Below are 17,877 nucleotides of genomic sequence, written 5' to 3'. Positions count from 1 at the left end.
TGAACTTGACCTTATCTGAGAAGCACTTTATCTGTCCTTCCATTCTAAATGAAAGTTTTGCTGGATAAAGCAATCTTGGCTGTAGGTCTTTGGATTTCATGACTTGGAATACTTCTTTCCAGCCCCTTCTTGCCTGTAAGGTCTCTTTTGAGAAATCCGCTGACAGTCTGATGGGTACTCCTTTGTAGGTGACTGTCCCCTTATCCCTTGCTGCTTCTAGGATTCTCTCCTTCATTTTGGTCTTGGCTAATGTAATTATGATGTGCCTTGGTGTGTTCCTTCTTGGGTCCAACTTCTTTGGCACTCTCTGAGCTTCCTGGATTTCCTGGAAGTCTATTTCCTTTGCCAGACTGGGGGAGTTCTCCTTTATTATTTGTTCAAATAAGTTTTCCACTCGTGGCTGTTTCCTTCCCCCTTCTGGTACCCCTATAACTCGGATGTTGGAACGTTTAAAGATGTCCTGGAGGTTCCTAAGCCTCTCCTCATTTTTTTGAATTCTCATTTCTTCATTCCTTTCTGGTCGGGTATTTTTTTCTTCCTTCTGGTCCATTCCATTGATTTGAGTCCCAGTTTCCTTTCCATCGATATTGGTTTCCTGGACATCTCCCTTCATTTCAATTAGTTTAGCCTTCATATGTTCCTCCAATTTGTGACTGTACTCTACCAATTCTGTGAGCATCCTGATAAATAGTGTTTTAAATTGGGCTTCTGAGAGCCTGGAAATCTGTTGGTCGCTTAGAGTTATTGGCTCTGGGGCTTTGAGTTCTTCTTGAGCCATCCTTTGGGCTATTCGTGCCTGTTAAGTAGCCAGACCGGAGCCCTGGGTTTTCACCAGAGCAGGGCAACTAAGTCGCTGGGTTGTGACGTTGTATGTGGGGGTGGGGTCAAAGAGGGACTACGGCTTCCCTCTGGCTCCCGCTGCGACCCCCACCAGCACCGCAGCCACCACCGTCACCAGGGCCACGCACCCCGCTCCAGGGCACTCGAGTGTGCCACCGCTGTCAGCCCTCCACCACTGGGTTTGCCCCCGGGGCCTCTGTGGTCCGTCTCACTGCGCTCGAATGTGCGACCTTGGTCAGTCTGTTCCGCACCCCGACTAATTCTGGGCTGCCTGCGCTCTTAGGTCTGTCCTGCCCAACCCAGCTGCACTGCTGGCTCCGCCTCTTACCGTCCTCGTTGAACGGTTCGTAGCTGTCGGACTTCCGTATAATTCGGTTTTCTGGCCTCTGGGTGTGTGTTAGTTCTCCAAAACTTTTGTTGTATCCAAACTTGGTTGTGGGAGAAGGCACAGTGTTTCCACCTATGCCTCCATCTTGGCGGAAGTCTCTACAGCTAGAGTTCTTGAGTCTTTAGTTTCCATGTCAACCAACCCCTCCTTGTCCATGCAGTCCTCCAGTCCTCTGCCTTGCTTCAGGTCCTCTCCTCCTGCCTGCCCATCTCCATCCTTCCGACTGGTCTGGATGAATGATTGTTTAACTCCTTCATTGTCAGAGTTCCATGTAGTTTGATATTCTGGTAGTTCTCGTTGCTTATTATTTTTATTTAATTTCTACTTTTTAAATATATTTTATTAATTATGCCAATACAGTTGTCCTATTTCCCCCCTTCATTCCCATCCAAACTGCACACCCCTCCCCCACCCCCCCTTTAGTTTATGTCCACGTGTCACAAATTCTTTAGATTCTGTATTTCCCATACTACTCTTGCCCTCCCCCCTGTCTATTTTCTACCTACCATCTATGCTACTTAATCCTGTACCTTTTCCCCCTTCTCCTCCTCCCACTCCTCTGTTGCTAACCCTCCATGTGATCTTCATTTCTATGTTTCTGCTCCTGATCTAGCTGCCCTGTTAGTTTGCTTCTGTTTAGGTGTGGTTTTAATAACTGTGAGTTTGCTGGCCTTTCATTGTTCATATTTTTTATCTTCTTTTTCTTAGGTAAGTCCCTTTAACATTTCATAAAATAAGGGCTTGGTGATGATGAACTCCTTCAATCTGACCTTATCTGAGAAGCAGTTTATCTGTCCTTCCATTCTAAATGAAAGTTTTGCTGGATAAAGCAATCTTGGCTGTAGGTCTTTGGATTTCATGACTTGGAATACTTCTTTCCAGCCCCTTCTTGCCTGGAAGGTCTCTTGAGAAATCCGATGACAGTCTGATGAGAAGTCCTTTGTAGGTGACTGTCCCCTTATCCCTTGATGCTTCTAGGATTCTCTCCTTCATTTTGGTCTTGGCTAATGTAATTATGATGTGCCTTGGTGTCTTCCTTTTTGGGTTCAACTTCTTTGGCACTCTCTGAGCTTCCTGGATTTCCTGGAAGTCTATTTCCTTTGCCAGACTGGGGAAGTTCTCCTTTATTATTTGTTCAAGTAAGGTTTCCACTTGTCACTCTTCCTCTTCCCCTTATGGTACCCCTATAATTCAGATGTTGGAATGTTTAAAGATGTCCTGGAGGTTCCTAAGCCTCTCCTCATTTTTTTGGATTCTTATTTCTTCATTTTTTTTGTTTGGTCATTTTTTTCTTCCTTCTGGTCCACTCCCTTGATTTGAGTCCCAGTTTCCTTTCCATCCCTGTTGGTTTCCTGTGCATTTCCCTTCATTTCAATTAGTTTAGCCTTCATATGTTCCTTTAATTTGTGACCAAAGTCAACCCGTTCTGTGAGCATCCTGATCACCAGTATTTTGAACTCTGCATCTGATAGTTTGGCTATCTCTTGGTTACTTAGAATTATTGGCTCTGGGGCTTTAACTTGTTCTTGAGCCATAATGTTTTGGTCTTTTCGCACCTGTTACGTATGAGGGGTGTAGCCTTAGGTGTTTACCAGGGCGGGGTGACCCAGTCACTGGATCAGATGCTGTAGGTGAGGGCGGGGTCAGAGAGAGGCAATGGCGGTTCCCTATGCCACTTCCCGCAAGTCACTGGGGCCTGTGCGGTCTGTCTCACTGCTTGCTCCTTTGCCTTGTTTATCTGTGTGTGAACGTGTGACCATGGTCAGCCAGCTGCCTTTTGTCCTCACTGGGCCCGCCCTTTGCCACCCCATGCCTGGGATCTGCCAACCATCCCCTGCACGCCTGGGTTGGCCTGGCCAATTTTTTTTGTGTGACCCCATTTCACCTGTTGCTGGCTCTGCCCCTCTTACTGGTCTGGCTGAATGGTTCATTGTTGTCAGACTTCCATACAGTTCAATTTTCTGTGTTTTGGTTGTGTTTTTGTTACTAAAACTTTGTTGTCTTTAAACTTGGTTGTGTGAGGAATCACAGTGTTTCCACCTATGCCTCCATCTTTTCCGGAAGTTTCATTGTTTATTATTTTTAAATTGGTTGTTATCCTTCTTTTGGTTGTGTGAGGAAGCAAAGCATTTCTACCTATGCCTCCATCTTGGTTGGTGCCTATATATCACATTGATGTTTCTTTCCCTCTTCCTTCCCCTATCTAAAGTCAAAAATTAAAAAAATGTAAATGAACTAAATGATCAAATTATAAGACATAGGGTGGCTGAATAAATAGAAAAACAGGGTCCATGTATATGCTGTCTACAAGAGACTGGTTTCAGATTAAAAGACACAAAATTAGCCTAGTGGGTCACAGCAGTGTTAACAAACTCCTTTAACTTTTTCTTGTCTGGGAAGTAGAGAATCTTTGTTTCTCCTCCAATTTCAAATGATGGCCTTTCTGAGTAAAGTAGCCTTGGTTCCTGCTTTTCATCACCTTGAATATTTCTTGCCATTCCTTTCTGGCCTGAACTGTTTCTGATGAGAAATCATATGACAATCTTATGAGAGCCCCCTTGTAGGTAACTAACTGCTTTTCTCCTGTGGCTTTCAGACTTTCTCCTTGCCTTTAAACTTTGCCATTTTAATTATGATGTGTCTTGGTGTGAGCCTCTTTGGGTTCATCTTGTTTGGGACTCTCTGAGCTTCCTGGACTTGTGTGTCTTTTCCCTTAACCTGGTTAAGGAAGTTTTAGTTCATTATTCCTTCAGGTATGTTCTCAACCCCTTGGCTCTCTCTCTTCTCTTTCTGGTATTGTCCCAAAGGTCCCTTAAACTATCCTCATTTTTAAATACTTTTTTCTTCTTGCTTCTCTGCTTGGGTGTTTTTTTTTCTACCTTCTCTTCCAAATCACTGATTTGATCCTCTGCTTCATCTAACCTACTGTTTATTACTTCCAGTGTATTATTCATTTGAGATATTGCATTCTTCATTTCAGACTGCTCCTTTTTTATAGTTTCTATGTCTTTTTTTGTGCTATTGAACATCCTTATAATCATTACTTTGAACTTTATATGGTAAATTGCTTTCTTCCATTTCATTTAGCTCTTTTCCTGGGGAATTCCCTTGTTCTTTTATTTGGGACCTGTTTCTTTGTCTTCCCATTTTGGCTGCTTCTTTGCGTTTGTTGCTATGTATTAGGTAAGTCTGCAAAGACTCTGGTCAGATGCTTTCTGTTACTGGCCCTAGGCAACCTGTTTGTAGTTATCAGCAATGTATAGTTTGTGGCTCCCTCTGTTGGGTCTGGGCATGTTCAAAAAGAACCAAGCTGAACACCAAGGCTGGCTTTTACCAGCACCAGGCCAGGGGGATGATTTGCTAAAGTCTCAAAGCTCCCAGAGATCTACCTCTGCCTGCAGGCTCTTATGCTTAATCACTGAAAGTGCCTCCAAATGCACTCCTCAGCAACCAGGCTTAACCTCCACATGGTGGGGAAAGAGGAATTCCTGGTGTGGGGCAAGTGGGATTCCTGAAGTTTGGGATATTGCTTTCACCCAGGCTGATATAGGAGAATGTTGTGCCTGAGACAGATGGCTCCAGAATTATGGGGAATGACTTAGCACAGGGATCCTGTTGGCTGATTTTTCAGCTCTCTCCCCAGAGCCATGAACCCCAGGCTTTCCTCAGGTGGCTCTAGTACACTCCACCCTCCTTCACAAAAGCCCAGTGTGAGTGGCAGTATCAATGTGTTGATGTGGTTTCTTCTGTCAGTCCTTGGTTCTAAGGCTTTTTTCCAGCTAGTGTTCAGTTGGTTATTCAGGATGCTCTTTCTATAATTTAGCTGTGATTCCAGTTTGGCCCTGGGGGAGGTTAGTGTAGCTTCCACTTACTCCACTGCCATCTTGGATCTCCTAAACCTGTAGTGTATTATTAATTAAGTCAGTTTTTTTCTTAGATACCCTACTTAAGGCCATGGGACATTCATGTATTAAATTTTCTTTTCTAATCTTGAGAAGTAATTTTTAGCCATCCTTTTCCTAATTACTATACATATAAGAGAAGCTAATATGAACTATTTTCTTGATGACTGATTTTGCATATCCATGTAGGATATGAGCCTGCAGCACACACTCATATGACAAAGTCTACATTGGCTGAAAGTCCTGCTATAGTTTTCTAAACTTATTTTTATTAATTTCAGAAAAAGAAAAGGAATTATAAAGTGGAAAAGCCTGGCATTGATCCAGGAGAGTTGCTGTCAACTTTTGAGCCCAGGAAGCACAGACTCTATTTTTACTGTATGTTAATAACTCACAATTTTAGGTGGTTATAAAAATTGTAGGTAAAATATTTAATGACTCAAACAAATGTTTAAAAAATGATTGTTTTCTATCAATACCATATTTCTCATGGGGAAAATACAGACAGGAAAATTACCCTTATTTTATGAGCAAAAATAATGATATACATGTAGTTTTCTAAAACAATAGCCAAATTTCCAAAATAAAAATATATAACAGTTACTATACCAAGGTCACCATCAACCTGTCTGCATTTCCTTAAACACTAACATAACTCCTGGAAGAAATTACTTAATTTATATCATCTGAATCAAAATGTCCTATAATTACAAGGAATTGAGCTACCCTGCCTTATCTTTGTGTGACAATTCCAAAGCTAATGGAACTCCATCCTTTCTTCCTAAACATTTAGGAAATATTTTCTGCCAAATCAAAGTAAATAAAAATAGCAGAAGGTTAGAGGAGACTTCAGAGTCAGATTTAGAGGTCTAAATATTATTTTGTCTATATTGAGTAAATGTGACTTTACAGAAAGACATTTGAATGTTATACTAATTTCTAACTAAAGTATATTAATCTCCTCAATGACTCATGTCTTATACTATATAACTTCAAATCTGGCTCAATTTTATAGTTATAAAATTAATATCTCATGAATTTCTTCCAAAGCCTGGATCATTTTAAGGTATAGATTTTTACTCATTATAATATTGACTGACAAAACTCATCACATCACACATTTGGAACAGCTGCCTATAGTGTGTGATTGTGTGTGTGTGTGTGTGTACTAAATTATGCAAGATTCCATCCATTTTCCCTTTTGTTTCCCTTTTGGTTCAGGAAAGTTTATTTTTAAATCACGGAAAGCTACTCTCTTTCTAGCAAGAAAAAATGTTTTCTGAAGGAGCTTACGTCATAATTTTGAGAGGTGGGGGGAGAGAGAACCAACTGCTACTGGTATCCAATGAATCATGAATCTCTGGAAGCTTGAAGAATCAAAGCCATAAAATTACAGATGGCACAAAGACACAGATGAGGCTGTGAACATTATTACATTTTTTAAAGTTTATGATTCCAGGTTTAACTAGAGTATTACCTGGATCAGAAGTAGTGAAATTAGCCCTGGCTGATGTGGATCAGTGGATTGAGTGCTGGCCTGTGAACCAAAGGGTTGCTGGTTCAATTCCCAGTCAGGGCACATGCTTGGGTGGTGGGCCAGGTCCTTAGTAGAGGGCATGCAAGAGGCGACCACACATTGATGTTTCTCTTCCTCTCTTTCTCCCTCCCTCCCTCTCTCTCTAAAATTAAATAAAATCTTTAAAAAATAGTGGAATTAAAATGAAGGTACAGCATATTATAACTTTTCCTCCATGATCAATAAGAACAGTTCAAGCCATTTTATGCATCAAATCTTTGAGACTCTGATGTGCCCTAAAATTACATCCTGTTTCCTATGTGTATGGGATATTCTTAGAGGTTGTATTTAGAATATAAGTAATGCTTTGGCCTTAATACTTCACAAATCCAGAGGTAAAACATTTCCTGGACAATCTTTTTTCATTCTTATAATTCAATGAGGGAAAAAACTCAAATTAATACTTGTGACCCATATACAAATTTACTGTAAAATACGTATAAAATAAAATAGCTTAAAATAAAATAATGCATTATATACATACAGTTTTAGTAGAAAGAAAAGTAGTATATGAATTTTAGATTCAAATATAAAATGTTTGTATATCTCCTAATGCTGAATCAGTTAACATTTTTTTTCTTGAACAGTTATTATCTGTCCAGGTGAGAATTCTCTACTGTGAGTACAACCAAATTGTATTTTTAAAGACCCCTCATTTTCTATCTCTGCCTTTTCTTCCTACCATAATGAGATGGCATGATAAGCAATGTCAGTTAATTTTATTTTCAACACATAAGTATAAACATAATTTTTAACATTTGTTCTTTACCCTTACTTCCATCCCCACCAATACAAAATATTAAATTATATACATGAAAAGGGATAAATTAAAAGATCTGAACCAATATTTATCTTGATATTCACAATCTGCTGTTTGTTCTTAAAGTCATATGTGTGTGAATGTATATGTACACACTCAAGAATAGCTTGGTTTCCAGGTTGGATGAAGATGATAAGTAGGGTCTAGATTTAGAGCTAAAACTGATCATCAGGGTATGAAAAGCCCTTTCAGTCTCTGCATTTTTCATTTACTTCTTTCTACAGGAACAAAATAACTTCAAATTGCAGCCTCAACTCTGTCCAATACATTAGTAATCCATTCTCTCTAAAAGGTAGAATCTAGACCTCGTTCTTTTATTCTGAGCTCTACAACTGGTGTTCACAGGCTAAATCCTAGGTCCACAAAAATCATCCAAAATGCTGCTCTGCATTCAGAGTACCCTCTTCTCCCAAGCTTGTATTATAATTTTCCAGTCCTGATTCAGCTTTGGCCTTATCTTCTTGAATATATCAGTTGGAGTTCTTTGGTTACAAGCAACAGAAACTAAATCTGGCTAACTTAGGTAAAGTAAAACTAATTAGAAATACATTATTTTTAATAGAAATTACTGGAAGCCTAGAGAATCAGGTTTAGAATTTGGCAAGAATCAGCGGAGCTCTTGGAGGGCTAGGGATTTGCAACAAAAGAAATAGGAATGCTTTTGTAGCAAGCAAGTTATGTGCTGTATTCTCTATTGGAACAGAATAGACTCAAACTTCTTTCAGGTTTTTTTTTGTGATTGCTTTCAGGTTTCAAATTCCAGGCTCTTAGTATTTAGTTGGCCTTATTATCATAACTTGTTCATCCCCTGGTTAGGGGAGGAGGTAGGGTATGTTTACAGACTCACCAGACTTTATGCAATGGAAAAGAGGTAATTCCTCATAATGAAATTAAGGTACTAACTAGGAAAAGGAATTAATACTGAGAAGCCCAAACCAACAAATGTCTATAATGCTGAATGTTTTCAGCTTCCCCATTGTCATTTGAGCAGTGCCCTTGGCCTTGAACACCTTGAACACCTGGTTCTTGAATTGTTTTTTTTTTTCAAAAGCTAGACCTTACTCTTTACACCCTGAGTTGTTGCCTGGAAATCTCCTTCAACCTTCACAAATGACAGAAGATCCAAAGTTTGCTACCTTATGCTCAAAGACAGGTATTATTTTTGTCCTAAAACTATTGCTACTAAATACCACCTATCAGATCATATTCAAATCAAGTTCATTTGCTGTGTACCCTTAGAAAGTATAGTTTCAAATCTAAGCCACATATATAGGGCCAACTTCTGGCATAACAACATGGTCCTGGCCATTGTTAGCGTATTCCCTCTAGCAAAAATCAGCTGTTGAAGTCTCAGCACACCTCACAGGTTAAACTACCCAAGTGTGACAGGCTGCAGAATACAGGCAGTTCCAGCTTTGTGAATTAAGCTCTGACAATGTCAATTTGGAAGTAGCATCCAATAATAAGACAATAGACCAGAGCAAACAGTTCCTTGGCAAGCCTTAATTGTAAATTACAAGATTTCTCAAAATCTAGTGTGGTTAGCACTTGTATCAGATTCATTGTCAAACATGGAAAACCCTGTGATTTATACCAAACAAAATGAAAAAAAAATTACACCATAAATTCTAAGAATATGTAGTTCTCATAAGTAGCATAAGTAACCTCTATGCACACTAAACTTTGAGAATGATGGACATGAGGTTGTCCACTTTAAGACAATGGTAAGTCCCAACCGACCCTCTGAACAGAAATAAAATGGGTCAAGGAAGCTAATACTCAGAAGTCTACATTGACTACCAGCATGGACATAGCTACAATCCTGAGATTCAGAAAGGAGAACTACAGGGAAACAGCAGTAATGGACATAATCAAAACAAAAATCCAGTCCTAGCAGGACTAGGGTAAAAGGCAGGGTATCAAGGTAGAGACTCAGGCTCATAAAACAAAATGGAAAATGTGATTACCAGAATTGACAAGTAAGATGGGGACTGAGTGTTGGGAACAAATAAAAAGATCATTTTTACCAAGGATTATAATTTCAGGGCCAAACAAGCTACATGAGTAACTTAATGGTGAGTAATAGAGTGATAGGAGAGAGATTGTTATAGTCTTACATTCTAAGGTCAGTGGTTCCGAGCTAAGCCTCCAAGTGGGAACAAGTGGTCCCAGCTTTGGCAATAGAAGGACTAATGATTTTGAAATCAAGCAAGATCTCCTATCCTGGAGTCACAAAATGCTAAATATGATAATTTTTTTCTGCAACAATTATTTATTATGGCTTTGTTAGAAAGTCAATTTTTTAAAGATTTTATTTATTTTTAGAGAGGGGAAGGGAGGGAGAATGAGGGAGAGAAACATCAATGTGTGGTTGCTTCTCCCACGCCCCCTACTGGGGACCTGGCCCACAATCCAGATATGTGCCCGGAATGGAAATTGAACAGGTGACCCTTTGGTTCCCAGGTTGGAGCTCAATCCACTGAGCCACACCAGCCAAGGCAGTCAATCTTTTAACTTCACAATGAGAGATAATGAATAGGTTTGCTCACTGTAAATAATAGGCATAAAGAAAAAGCAAAAGAAAAACAAATAGATGAAAGTAAAAGTGCAGTACATAGAAAAAGGAGAAAGATAAAGAAAACAACATAAAGCAGTAGAAATTAGAAAAAAGGGAACAAGTTGGGGGAGAAACAGAATCATCTGTAGCAGAACTCTACAGATGAAGCATTGAAACAAGACCAGTGGACTACTCAACACCAAACCCCTACCCCCACAAACAACTCAATTAAAAGATGAGAATAGGACCTGAATATACACTTCTTGTAAGGAGTTATACAGATGCCCAATAGACAATATAAAAGTTTATACAATATCAATAAGCACCACAGAAATGCAAATTGAAACCATCATGAGTTATCACTTCACATCTGTCAGAATAGCTACCATCAGTAAATCAGCAAATGACAAATGTTGGTGAGGATGTAGAGAAAAGGAAACATTTGTGCACTGTTGGTGAGAATGCAGATAGGTGTAGCCACTTATCCTGATGAAGGTTCCTCAAAAAAAAAGGGAACTATATTAAGATTCAGCAATTCCACTTCTGGGTATATATCCAGAGAAACCCAAAACACTGATCTGAAGGCATATAGGCACCCTTATATTCACTGCAGTGTTATATACAACAGCCAAGCTATGCAAGCAACCTAAGTGCCCATCAGTAGATGAGTGGATAAAAAAGCTATGGTATATTTACACAATGGAATACTACTTGGCCATAAAAAAGAAGGCATTCTTACCATTTATGGCAGCATAGATGGTCCTAGAGGATACTATGGTCAGTGAAATAAGTCAGACAGAGGAAGACAAATACTACATGATCACTTATATGTCAAACCTAAAGAACAGTAAATGAACAAAGAAATAGACACAAATTCATAAACACAGAGGGTAGACTTGTGGTTGCCAGAGGGATGGGGTGTTGGGAAACTGGATAAAAGAGGTGAAGGGATTAAGAAGTACTGATTTGTAGTTACAAAATAGTCATGGGGATATAGAGTACAGCATAGGGAATATACTCAATGATATTATGATAACTATATGGTGTCAGGTGGGTACTGAAAATATCAGAGGGAACACTTTGTAAAGTATACAATGTTAAACATAGATGTTTAACAGCTATGCTGTATACCCAAAGTCAATACAAAAATATTGAAAATAAAGTGTAATTTTAAAAATTTAAAAACACCAGTGGTACTTTAGCAGGGAGGAAAACATTTCAGTTGCAAAAATCAACATAGCTATTATGAGACAAATTAATGTACAACAGTGGGATAAAATTTTATGACAAGAAAACTAGTTAATGAACTGTTGGAACACCCTGAGTTGATAGTCAGAATGGAACTTATTCTCATAGATATTTATAGATGCAATTAAATAAAATACATGTAATTCATTAGAAATGCTTCATTTTATGCTTAGTAAATTCTATTTACAATCATTTTCATATAGCATATTTATTATTCTTTAGTATTCTCCTTCCACATTACTTACTTAAACTTCTAGTTAAAAAACTTGAAAAACTGTTGGTTGCATCTTACAACACTGTCAGATGTCTGATTTTGAATATCATCTCTCTAAAACCAAAATTGTTAAACGGTGAAAAAAAGTGATCTTTTCGACAAATAATGCTGAGGCAAATGGATATCTACATGTAATAGTATAAACTTGGACTCTTGCCTCACAACATATGCAAAAGTATCATATTTTGCCATGTATAATGTGTGCTTTTTGTCCAAATTTTTGATGGGAAAATAACAATGTACATTATACATAGGTAGCACTAATTCTGTATCTATATAAATATTTTAAATCCTTTTATTTGTGCCTATATGTTAAAAGTGTAACTCTAGAAAGCAATAATGATATACAAAATAATGATACACAAAATAATACCCTGGAATGCAATAACTGGTTTTGTTTCTGAATTTAAATAAATAAAAAATTGAATTAAAAAATTAAAACAAAAGATTTTTTCTGAAAGCTTGGACCAAAAAGCGTGGATGTACATTATACACAGCAAAATATGGTAACTCAAAATGGATTAAAGGCATATATTTTATTTTATTTTCGAATTACTTTATTGTTGTTCAATTACAGTTGTCTACATTTTCTCCCCACCACTCCCCTCCATCCCAGCCAAACCCACCTCCCTCTCTTGCTTCCACCCTCCCCCTTGGTTTTGTCCAAGTGTAAAGATATACATTTTAAAGCAGACACTGTAAAATTCTTAGGAGAAAAACATGTGTAAGTTGTTATGATTTTGAATTAGGGAATAAATTTTTAGATATGACATCAAAAGGATGAGCAATAATAAAAAATAAATTTTACCTCATCAAATTAAAATCTTCTTTGCCTTGAAGGATACTATCAAGAAGTGAAAAACAAATACCGCATGATCTCATTTATAAGAAGAATCTAATTAACAAAATAAACTGATGAGCAAAACAGAACCAGAGACATGGAAACATGGGACAGACTGACAGCTGTCAGAGGAGATGGGTGAGGAGAATAATGGTGAAAAGAAGGGGAAGGGATTAGTCAAAGAAAATATATGAATGACCCATGGACATAAACAATGGTGTTGGGAATGACTGTGGGAGGTGGGGGCAGGCTGGGTAGAGGAGAGCAATGGGGGGAAATTGGAACAACTATAATAGAATAAACAAGAATAATTTTTTTAAAGTTTTTAAAAGCCCTGGCTGGTATGGTTCAGTGGATTGAGTGCCAGCCTGAGAACCAAAGCGTTGCTGTTTCAATTGCTCATCAGGGCTCATGCCCGGGTTGCGGGGCAGGTCCCCATTTTGGGATATGAAGGAGGCAGCCGATCATATATCTGTAGCACATTGATGTTTCTCTCCCCCTCTTTCTTCCTCCCTTCCCTGCTCTCTAAAAATTAATAAATAAAATACTTAAAAAAAGAAAGTAAAAAGACAAACCACAGAATGGGAGAAAATAATTACAAATTACATATTTGATGAGTCTAGTATCTATAATATATAAAGACATCTTAACTATCAAACACAAATAATCTAAGTTCAAAATAAGCCTTTTGACCCAGTAATCCCACTTCTGGGAATATAGCCAAAGGAACCCAAAACACTAATTTGAAAGAACATAAGCACCTCTATGTTCATTGCTGTGTTATTTACAATCACCAAGATATGGAAGCAGCCTAAGTGTCCATCAGTAGGTGAGTAGATAAAACGACTATGGGCCATCTACACAATGGAATACTACTTGGCTGTAAAAAGGTAGAAAGTTTTACCCTTTATGACATTATGAATGGACCTGGAGAGCATTATGCTAAGTGAAATGAGCCAGTCAGAGAAAGACAAATACCATATGATTTCACTCATGTGGAATCTAACTAAACTAACAAGGAAAATGGGGACAGACTCATAGATGGAGAGCAGGGCGTCAGCTAGAGAGGGGGGAGGTGAGGGGTGGAGGGATTGAGCTAAAAGGAAAAAGGACTCATGGACATGGACAACAGTGTGGTGATTGCTGGGGGTAGGGGATATAAGGGGCTAAAGGGTGATGGAAAAATACAATCCAGATTAAATTTTTAAAATGGCTATACAAACGAATTGATATTTATCTAAGAAACATATACATATGGCCAACAAACACATAAAAAGATCCTCAACATCATTAGTCATTAGGGAAGTGCAAATTAAAATCACAAGCAAGTACCACATCACACTCACTAGGATAAATATAATTTTTAAAAAACAAAAAGTGTTATCACTTATGTGAAGAAATTGGAATGCTCCTCCATTGTTGGAGGGGATGTAAAATCATGCAGCTTTTATGTAAAACAGTTTAGCAGTTAAAAAATTAAACATGAATTGACCATATGACACAGAAATTTTGCTTCTAGATAGCCACACAAAAGAATTGAAGTCAAGTTTTCAAGCAAATATTTGTACACAAATGTCATAGCAGTACTATGCACAATAACCAAAAGATGGGAACAACCATTATGTGCATGAAAGGATAAATGAACAAACAAAATTTTATATTTAAAAAATGGAGTATTACTCAGACAACAAAAGGAATGAGGCATTTGTGTATACTACTACATGGATAAACATCAAAAACATCATACTAAGTGAAAGAAGCCAAATACTAAAGGTCACATATATGTTTTTATTTACATAAAATATCCAGAAGAGGTAAATTCCTAGAGAAATAAAATACACTGTTAGTAGGCAGGGGTTGGGGGTGGGATAGAGAATAGGGAGTGACTGCTTGCTTGGCACAGGGTTTCTTTTTCAGGAGATAACAATATTTTAGAACTAGATAAAAGTGCATTTCCTCATTGTGAATGTACTAAATGTAACTGAATTGCACATTTTAAAATAATTAATTTTATGTTATGTGAATTTTACCTCAACAAACAACAATATTTTTAAAAACCAATAAACTGTAAATGTAAAAGTGTATGTATGGGCAGCTTCAACCTGAGTCTTGGCTTCTCATCTTCCTCCCTGAACAGCGTGAGCTTCAGCACATGCTCCAGGTTCTCCACAGGCTGCCAAACCCTGGGCTCCATGCAATTGCTCAGCTACCAGGTCTGGCTGGATAGCAGCGTGGCCAGCGTGTGTGTAGGCACTGGGGGCTTGGGCTCCTGGATCCCAGTGTCCCACTGTACCAGCGTGTGGGGCAGCTGGGGATCCAGGGATCTGGCAGGCATAGGGGCCATCCAGCATGAGAAGGAGACAATGCAATGCCTGAAGAACTGCCTGGCCTTCTACCTGTAGAGGGTGAGAAGCCTGGAGGCTGATAATCAGAGACTGGAGATCAAAATCCAGAAACTCTTGGAGAAGAAGGGACCCCAGGTCAGAGACGGGAACATTATTTCAAGACCATCGAGGACCTGACGGCTCAGATCTTTGCAGATTCTGTGGACAATGTTCTGCATATTGACAATGCCAGTCTTGCTGCTGATAATTTCAGAGTCAAGTATGATATGGGGCCGGCAATGTGCCAGTATGTGGAGAATGGCATCAATGGGCTCAGAAAGGTCATCGATGACATCAACACCACTTGGCTGTAGCTGGAGACAGAGACCAAGGCTCTCCATGAGGAGCTGCTCTTCATGAAGAAGAACCATGAGGAACAAGTAAATGATCTACAAAGCCAGATTGCCAATTCTGGGTTGACCATGGAGTCAGATGCCCCCAAATCTCAGAACCTCGGCAAAATCATGGCAGACATCCAGGCCCAGTAAGACAATCTGGCTTGGAAGAACCAAGAGGAGCTAGACATGTACTGAGAACACCACAGTGGTCACCTCACAGACCGCTGAGATAGGCACTACTTAGACAACACTCTCGGAGCTGAGGCATATAGTTCAGTTGGAGACTGACCTGGACTCAGTGAGGAATCTGAAGGTCAGTTTGGAGAACAGCCTGATGGAGGTGGAGATGCGCTATGCCATGCAAATAGAACAGCTCAATGAGATCCTGCTGCACCTGGAGTCAAGGCTGGTCCAGACCAGGGGAGGGGCAGCACCAGGCCCTGGAGTATGCTTAACATCAAGGTCAAGCTGGAGGCTGAGATTGCCACCTACCGCAGCCTACTAGAAAAAGAATAGGACTTCAATCTTGTTGACCCCCTGGACAAGAGCCCCTCCTTACAAACCATCCAAAAGACCATGACCTGCAGGATTGTGGATGGCAAAGTAGTGTCTGAGGTCAAGGATACTGAAGGTTTGAGGCATTAAAGGCAGCAGAAGTGGGGCAACCCACGGCAGGGCAGGAAGCCAATAAAAAAGTTCATTGAAGAAAAAAAGAAGTGTGTATATATAATTTATATATATATAATTTCAATTTCACTTCAATAAGCTATATGTTTATCCTTACCAAGTACCACACTGGTTTGATCACCATTGTTTTCTAGTAAGTTTTAAAGTTTAAATCCTCCAATTTTTTAAAAATCAAGATTGTTTTGGTTATTGTGGGTCCTTTAAAATTCCATAGGAATTTTAAGTGCAGTTTATCAATTTCTACATGACATTAGCCTGGATTCTGATAGGGATTGTGTTGTGTTACATCTTTAGATCAGTTTGGGGGAGTGTTGAATTGCTATCTTTATCAATATTAGCTCTAACAATCCATAAACATGGGATATTTTTCACTTTTTAGGTCTTTATTTCACTTTCAACTGTTCGTAGAAAAACAATTGATTTTTGCATATCAATCTTGTACCAAGAAGATTTGTAGAACTCTTTTATTAGTTTTCATACTCTTTTATTTTTCAATTACAACTCATATTTAATATTATTCTGTATTAGTTTCAGATGTGCAGCAGTGGTTAGAAAAGCATGTACTTTATAAAGTTGTCCCCGCACTGCTTCAATTACCCACCTGGCCTCACTCATTTATCATGATATTATTGAATACATATAAAACTATTTATGTAGTTCCATGCTGTAACTTACATCTCTGTGATGATGTTGGATAATTTTTGGATATTAACCCCTTATAGAGTGTATTATCTTCTTTGCAAATATCTTCTCTCATTCAGTAGGTTGTCACTTTGTTTTGTTGATGGTTTCCTTGATTGTGTAAAAAATGTTTCATTTTGATGTAGTACCATTTGTTAATTTGTTCTTTTGTTTCCCTTGCCAGAGGAGATATATCAGGAAAAAATATTGCTGAGGGAAATGTCCTTATCCTTTCTTCTAAGAACTTTATAATTTTGAGTCTCACATTTAAGTCTTTAATCCATTTTAATTTTATTATTGTATTAATATATGGTGTAAGAAATTTTTTTTGCCTGCATGTATCTGTCCAATTTTCCCCAAAGCATTTACTGAATAGGCTGTCTTACATTATTGTATGTTCTTGTATCTGTTGTCATATATTAATGGACTGTATAGGTGTGGGTTTATTTCTGGGCTCTCCATTCTGTTCCAGTGATCTATTAATGTGGGTCTGTTTTTATTCCAGTTCCATGCTGTTCTAATTGCTGTAACCTTGTAATATAGTTTGATAACAGGTAGCATGATACCTCCCTCTTTCTCAACATTTTTGTGAATATTCAAGGAATTTTTTTGTGGTTCTATATAAATTTTTGAGTTACTTGTTTTAGTTCTATGAAAAACATATTGGTATATTGATAAGAATTAAATTGAATGTATGGATTGCTTTGGGTATTATAGACAAACCCAAAATGATGTTTAATGATGTTATTTCTCTCTATCCATGAGAATAATATATGCTTCTATTTATTGGTACATTCTTCAATATTTTTCTTCATTGTTTTATAATTTTATAAGTCCAGGTATTTTATCTCCTTGGTAAAATTTACACCCAGGTATTTTCTTTTTGATTCAATTATAAATAGAATTGTTTTCTTAGTTTCCCTTTCTGATAGTTCATTATTGGTATATAAAAATGCAACCAATTTCTTTTTAATATAACTTTTTAATTTTTTCATTACAGTTAACTTGCAATATTATATTAGTTTTATGTGTATAACTCAGTGGTTATAGACCTTACTAAGTGGTCACCCTGATAAACCTAGAATACATCTGACAGCATACATGTTTATTAACTGATTTATAGAAAAATATTTTTTAGCTCTGAAAAATTGAAAAAAGTAGCATAATTTATAGCTCCAAAATTTTTAGGATGCTTAGCCAAAATATACATTTTGTGCAAGTAAAATAGTGGAAGAACAATACCCAGTTCCCATATATTGACTTCTAGATGCAATTCTCTAATTACAGGAACCAGGACTATTTAAAGAAATGCAGGATCCTATGAATATGGCAAGAAAAACA

General features: G+C 38.0%; 1 pseudogene; it reads left to right on the top strand.

Annotated features, from left to right (window-relative positions):
• Positions 1 to 14,533: 14,533 nt before the first annotated feature.
• LOC118988300 (keratin, type I cytoskeletal 18-like) lies at positions 14,534 to 15,817 on the top strand (annotated as a pseudogene).
• The last annotated feature ends 2,060 nt before the right edge of the window (positions 15,818 to 17,877 follow it).

The sequence above is a fragment of the Sturnira hondurensis genome, unplaced genomic scaffold (assembly GCF_014824575.4).
Source record: "Sturnira hondurensis isolate 20B ecotype Veracruz unplaced genomic scaffold, ASM1482457v3 Scaffold0006301, whole genome shotgun sequence".
Classification (NCBI taxonomy): Eukaryota; Metazoa; Chordata; class Mammalia; order Chiroptera; family Phyllostomidae; genus Sturnira; species Sturnira hondurensis.
Note: the sequence above shows the minus strand (reverse complement) of the source record. Positions and strands in the feature narration are given on the sequence as shown.